The sequence below is a fragment of the Mus musculus genome, chromosome 2 (genome assembly GCF_000001635.26).
Source record: "Mus musculus strain C57BL/6J chromosome 2, GRCm38.p6 C57BL/6J".
In the NCBI taxonomy this organism is placed as follows: Eukaryota; Metazoa; Chordata; class Mammalia; order Rodentia; family Muridae; genus Mus; species Mus musculus.
Window position 1 is genome coordinate 135551218 of NC_000068.7, and position 7476 is coordinate 135558693.

Below are 7476 nucleotides of genomic sequence, written 5' to 3' on the forward strand. Positions count from 1 at the left end.
AAGTACAAATATCAAAAAAATAAAAAAACTGAACCAAAGAATACAAATAAGAAATTTGCAAAAAGTATATTTAATAAGAGGAGTCATCAGACCAAGTTGTTACCATTGCATCGTTTTAACCCATACTTAGGACATCATCTTAATTGTTGGCTAGCCTATGAAAGAAGTTGTTAAGTTTTCTGGTTGATTACTGTATTAAGGGCCAAGGCTGACATAAGGAAATTCCACAGTGACCTGAACAACAGCAGATCTCAGCGTTTTGTGGCTTCTAACAGTTACAATGCAGGCACTGGGAGGTGAGGTGTCCTTCCTCACTCACAGCATGGGGACATAGGACCTTTCCTCAGATGCATGCTGGAAGCCTCACACTCTGCCCATAAAGATATGAGTTGAACATCAACCTTACTTCACCTTCATTACACCTTCAGAGTCACACTGGGAATTCAGACTTCAACTTAAAAATTTGGAGGGTGACACAATCCAATCACAACAATTACATCATCATTTATATGTACTGCTAATACCAATCAGGTAATAAAATAGCCAGTAGTAGTTAATAGGTCATCGTCTGTACTTACTATGTGACAGGATCTCTTCAATGTGTTTTAAATTAAAGTTATATTAATCTCATTAGAACTGACAACATTGCTATTGGATAGGTGCAACATTTTACAGATGAACAAACAGAAACACCAAGACGTTAAAGTGGTCCTGGTAGGGCAGAAAGTGAAATACGGGCAGCACAGTTACATACTAATCTCAGGTAACAAATAATACATTTGTATAATATTTATCCCTTAAGAATTACAAAGGGATCTGCAGCCCTATAGGTGGAACAACAATATGGAACAATATGAACTAACCAGTACCCCCTAGAGCTCGTGTCTCTAGCTGCATATGTATCAGAAGATGGCCTAGTCGGCCATCAGTGGAAAGAGAGGCCCATTGGTCGTGCAAACTTAAACTGCCTCAGTACAGGGGAACACCAGGGCCAAGAAGTGGGAGTGGGTGGGGGAGAGGGTGGGAGACTTTTGAGATAGCATTGGAAATGTAAATGAAATAAATACCTAATAGAAAAACAAAATAAAATAAAATAAAAAACATCTAATGACCATCGCACAATTGCCAAAATAAGAAGCATACCTAAAATCCAGGCTTATTAAAAAAAAAAAAAAGAAAGAAAAAGAATTGCAAAGGACACTCACTAAATGTTGTTGATCTGAAATGAAAATGTTACTAAGAATCAAGGTCCTCACTTGCTAAATCTTACACTCAGAGAGCAAGGTACATTTCTTCTTGTACAGCAACAGTGAATCATAAATTGTTCACAAGAACTTGCTGTTTTCAAGGGATTCAGAGGAGCTGTTGAGAGAGCAAAAGCAAAGATTTGTTCCTTCCAAATACAGCAGCTCCTTTATACAGCATCTTCACACTGAGGTGACCAATCAACATTCTCTTGAGAGAAATCCATGGATTCTCTTGACATACAAAGCCAAATTTTTTCTCCCTTCCAAGTGGGACTGAGGAGTCCTCATTTGGGCACTTCAGCGTGTTGACCTTTTTGAGTACTGTGGACTGTATCTTGGATATTCTGTACTTTTTTCCTAACATTGACTTATTAGTGAGTACATACCATGCATGTCCTTTTGGGTCTGAGTTACCTCACTCGGTATGATATTTTCTAGTTCCACCCATTTGCCTGCAAAACTCAGGATGTCCTCATTCTTAATAGCTGAGTACTATTCCATTATGTAAATGAACCACATTTTCTGTATCCATCTTTCTGTCCTGAAACATCTGGGTTGTTTCCAGCTTCTGGCTATGACAAATAAGGCTGATATAAACATAGTGGAACACGTGCCCTTGTGGCATGGTGGGGCATCTTTGGGTTATATACCCAAGAGTGGTATTGCTGGGTCTTCAGGTAGATCTATTTACATTTTTCTGAGGAACCTTCAGATTGATTTCCATAGTGCTTGTACCAGTTTGCAACCCCACCAGCAACCACAAGGGGGGAGACAGGGACCTGGGAGGGAAAGGGGAGGGTGGAGAGGGGAACACAGTCTGGTATTGGGTCTGGGGGTGGGGGAGGACTGAAGTCCCGAAGGCCAGCAGAAAAAAGTGGAAACAGGCACCCTCGGGAAGTAAGAGGTTGGAGGAACCCTGCAGAATGTACTAGAGACCTGGGAGGTGAGAGACTCTCAGGACTCAAAGGGAGGGACCCTAGATGAAATGCCCTTCAGTGGGGAGAAGAACTAGTAAAACCTACCTCCAGCAGGAAGACAGGGCATCAAGTGAGGGATGGGGTTGCCATCTCACAGTCAAAACTGTGATCCATAATTGTTCCTGTCTGAAAGAAATGCAGGGATGGAAATGAAGAAGAGCCTGAGGAAAAGATGGTCCAGTGACAGGCCCAAAATTGAATCCAGCTTAAGGGGAGGCCCCAAGGCCAGACACTATTACTAAGACTATGGACCTATCCTGACTGCCTTCCAAAAGACCCAAAAGCAACTGAAAGAGTCAGATGCAGATATTTGCACCCAACCAATGGACAGAAGCTGCTGACCCCTGTGGTTGAATTAGGGAAAAGTTGGAAGAAGCTGAGAAGGAGGAGGGTGACACTGGAGGAGGATCAGCACTGGACCCCTGAGATCTCTCAGACACTGGATCAGCAACCAGGCAGCATAAACCAGCTGATATGAGGCTTCCAACACATATAGAGCAGAGGACTGTTGGGTCTGAGTTCAGTCAGAGAAGATGCGCCTAACCCTCAAGAGACTGGAAGCTCCAGGGAGTTTAGAGATCTGGTAACATGGGACATGGGGGTAGGGGCATCCTCATGGAGACAGGGAGTTGGGGAGGAGATATGTGATGTTGAACAGTCAGAGGGTGGACCGGGCAGGGGGGGTGGATAAAAATCTGGAGTGTAAAAGAAAAAAAGATAAATACATACATACATACATACATACATACATACATACATACATACATAAATGTTTACCAAATTACTCTTTGTTAAGTAAAATTATCATACTTTTTGGATGCATTAAGCTGTTCATTTGGGAGCCTAATATTTTTTTCCTGTTTTAAAAGGGATTTTATGTCTCAAATTAGTCATTCTGAAACAGTTTCCCTAAAGAATTTCCCAAGAATGCCTGGTTCCTTATAGGACTCAAAAATACACCTTTTTTTGAACCCTGGCTAATGCCATAGTCTGCTCAAGGTTTTCCCCGTCCTTCTGGGTCTGAGGACATCGCCATACACTACCTGGCATCTCAGCTAGCACCACTGAAGTTCAGTAGCTACCGTACAGAATACGTGTCCCAGAAGGATAAAAACATTTACTGTACTGCTTTCCAGCAAGGATTCTACCCACACTTGGTGTCTAAATGTAAAAGTCTGTTCCTGGTGTCTGAGGAAGGAGCAGAGAAAGGAGTCATCAGGAAGTTCTTCCTGGGGTTGGAAGTGGCAAGATTAACTGGGCAGATTGATTTTCTGTGATATCTTTTAATTACTTTCTGTCATTTAGAAAAATTGTCTCATAACATAGCAAAGCTATTAGACAGAGCGTTCCCACTGAAGACAGTCCTATGGATTGCTGCCGGTAATCACCTGTAATTCTGGAGAAATGAACAAGAAATGAAGCTTTAACCCTGACCATCTATCAGTATCTTCCGTCCTGTTTATTCCTCTTTCTGAAAGTGCACTTTGAAGAAAAATCTAGTCACTTCTTCCCTGATTTGAGATCTCTCTGAGGATCGATACTTTAGCTAAGTACAGCAATCCATTGTAGAATTACAGATAACTTATTTTAGACCATCAGATGCCTACAACAAACTAAGGTTTAGAGTGATTATCCTAGCAGCCCTGGAAAGCAGCCCTAGCAGCCTTGTGTGTCAGGCAGGGTATGTCATGTGTGTGTGCGTGTTCTAGTGTTTCCTCTGTCTCTTTTTCTCACTTTTTACTATTACTTTGCAATGTTACATATTTTCTCATGACATTTTCATGCATACTTAGTTTTTTCTGACCCTCCCCCGTGTTCCTGTCCCCCACTCCCTGCTTAAACCCTTCCACCCCCTGTCCCTGCTGCCCACATCCAGATCACATGTATTCTATTGCCCTCCCTACTCCTCTTCCTTTAAGGCTCTTTTCCCCCTCTGCTGGTCTCCTTTCTAATTTCTTGTTCCCTAGCCACACTCTCCCCCACATAAAACGCACACACATAAGAGTTAGAAACTAGGATCCATAGATGAAGGAGAACACGTGGTGTTCATCTTTTTTGAGCCGGGACTATATAGTGTAATAAAACATTTCCACTTCCACACACTTTCCTGCAGATTTCACTTTTCCTTATAGCTGAATAAAGTTCCATTGTGCATACCCACCATGCTGCCCTTATCTACCAGTTAGCTAGCCTGATGCAGCCTCTCTGCTATGGTGACTAGGAGAGCTGTAAGCAGGACTGTGAGGTATCTTTATGGTAGGAAGGAGTCCTGTGAGTGTACACCCGGGCGGTGATGTAGCTGGGTCATATGGTAGCTCTGTATTTAGCTTTTTGGGACACCTCCATACTGATTTCCATAGTGGTTACCTCAGTTACACTCCCACCCATGGTGAATAAAGGTCCCTCTCTCCCCACACTCGTTTCAGAACTTCTCCTCTGTCTTCCAGATGATGCCCATTGAACCGGGGTGAGAAAAACATCCCAATGTAGCGTTAACTTGTATTTTCCTCATGGCTAAGGATGTTGAACACTTTTGAAAACATTTATTGGCTGTTTACACTTCTTCTTCTGAGAACTCTGTGTTCATTTCCAGGGGTCATTTATTGGATGTATTATTTGTTTTCTTGCTGTTTGGCTATTTGAGTTCTTTGTATACTCTAGATATTAATACTTTTTAGATGTATAGCGGGCATTTTTTCCTCAGCCTGAGTCTGTAGGATGTCTCTTCACTCAGTTAACTATTTACTTCATTGCACAAATTTGAATTTTCCAAAGTTCCAATTATAAACTTGGTTACCTGGGTGACTAGAGTTCTTCCTGTACCTGTATCTCAAGGTATTTTTCATGCTTTTTTCCACTAGCTGCTTCAGGACTTCCAAAAGTGTCTTTGATCCATTTGGAGTTAATTTTTGTGCAGGATAAGAGATAAGGATTGATTAATAATTTGCTCTCCTATATGTAAATGTCCGATTTTCCTAGCATCATTTGTTAAAGAGACTATCTTTTGTCCATTGTATGTATGACATCTCTGTCAAACATGAGGTTGCTGTAGCTGCTGTTGCAGGAAGCTATGGGGACTTGACTCCAGCAATACTGCTCCTGGTAGTTGTAGGCTAGCCTGGTGCAAAAGGTCAGTAGTTGGTTTCTGGAGTGATGTTTTGGGAAGCAGAGGTAGTCTAAGTAAGGGAGGAAGGGTTTAGGAGCATGGGCAGGCTGGGTTCCTGATGCAGAGATGTTGTGAGTCTAAGCAAGCAGAACCAGGTTCATTACTTTCTGGGAAGCCATGGTGGCTTCTGTTTATTTTTTGTTTTTTTTTAATCTGAGCTAGTCTGTCTTCTCCTTGGCCAAGTCTATAATGAGGATTTCCACAATTCTTTATTTGACTTATTGTGGAATTAATTTTCAGCATTTCATTTTGATTTTCCTCTATGTCTATGCCTATGTCTATGCCTATGTCTATGCCTATGTCTATGCCTATGTCTATGCCTATGTCTATGCCTATGTCTATGCCTATGTCTATGCAGAAGGCCTCTTTAGTATATTATATTGATTTCCATATTTCATCTAGGTGTTTTATGTTCTCTTGATATTCATTTGGGAGTTTACTTTCTCCTTTAAATTCTTTTAGCAAACTTAGAATCTTTTTTGAGTTATTTGTCTGTGACTGTCCACTGTGACTTCTTTTGCCAGTAGATAGATATTAACAGCTATGCAATGACAAATTACTTGTTCACTGAGGCTTCTCAGTAGTGTGTCCCTCCTAGAGCCCTTAGAGAAAAGCACATAGCTTGGTCATACCAGCTGATAGAAGCCACCCCCTACCCCAAGACCAGAAGCAGTAGCTCATTAAGCATCAGAACTCTACCACCATGATACTGACATGAAAATGCATGATAAATAAATGTCTGTGACACTGAGGTTTTTAGTTTATTACACAGTTTTATTGCAGCAATAAACAACCAGTAGACATGGGGGGGGGAGGGTATGACAGACAAGACTTCCATTCTCTGAGGCTCTCATTCTATGGTGGGAATAAGATAATAATAGATGAACAAATTAACAAAGAAATAAATGAAGTAGACAAAATAGCTACTGGGAAATAACACAGCAAAACCATCTTAGACATGTGAAGGGCAAGTAGGTGAAGGGCAAGTAGGTTTGGTGCTTTGTGAACAATGGCTTTTCTGTTCTATGGGGATGACATTTTGGTTATGATCTGAATGAAAGCCTGCCACTTAAGAACAAGAATGACCCTCACAAAAGAAGCTATGGAGAAGGCCCTAAAGAAGGGGTGGAACTTTTGACTGTTCTAGAGACAGAGGGAAGCTATGCTGGTAGTGATGACAATATGCTAAAGTGACAACAATGTCCTTCCTTTTGGGTACCAGACTAGTAAAATAACGGTCTCCAAGAAATTGGTATTTCTCCCCATATCTCACTATGGGAGAAGGAAAAGGCTGAAGCCGGATGCCAGCCAGAGGGTTAACATGTCCTGTGGAGAACTGTTGGGAGCTATTAAGACAACACTATTGTCCTGATCTCTGAAATGGGCCTCTCCCCCCAAGAAGAAAAGGGGGTCAAAAGCAGGCCACCGACGCACAGTTCCGAGAACAACCACAGAATGTTCCAGCCCTAAGTCAGCACCAGATGTCCTGACCACACCCTGATACCACCAAGTTCCTGCTTCCCCGTGTAACTGCCAAAAGAAAAATTTCCACTGCCCCACCACTCCTGCTGCTAAGTACTTGTACTTCTCCTTTTGCTTGTGAATTTCCACCGCCCCACCCCTCCTGCTGAGAAGTACTTCCCCTTTTGCTTGTGCATTTAAGCCTTGAGCCTTTCTGAATACAGCGGGACCTTGATGCCACTCAGAATGTTTCTGTGTCGTTCTTGCACTTGGTCCTCATCTCTCTCTATCCCCATTTGGTTCTTAGGAGAAGGTCCCCTCAAGACCCTCAAATAACTGGACCTGCTGGACGGGTCAGAGAACATTTTGTACAATTCTAAAGAAGCAGCAAAACACACTTTTAGGAGAAACTGGAGCTATTACTACGGTGGGTGAATGATAGACAGGATAATGCCTCGACCAGTACTGCTTAGCTGTGCATAACTCTGTCCCTCCATTAAATCTAATGTGGGAACATAGTCTCTCATAGTCAGAGGCATCTGGAAGGGTCTTGACTGAACTGTGCTGTGGGGGCGATGGGAAACAAGAGAGGAAAAGAAAACAGAGAGGAGAGAAGGCCTAAGAA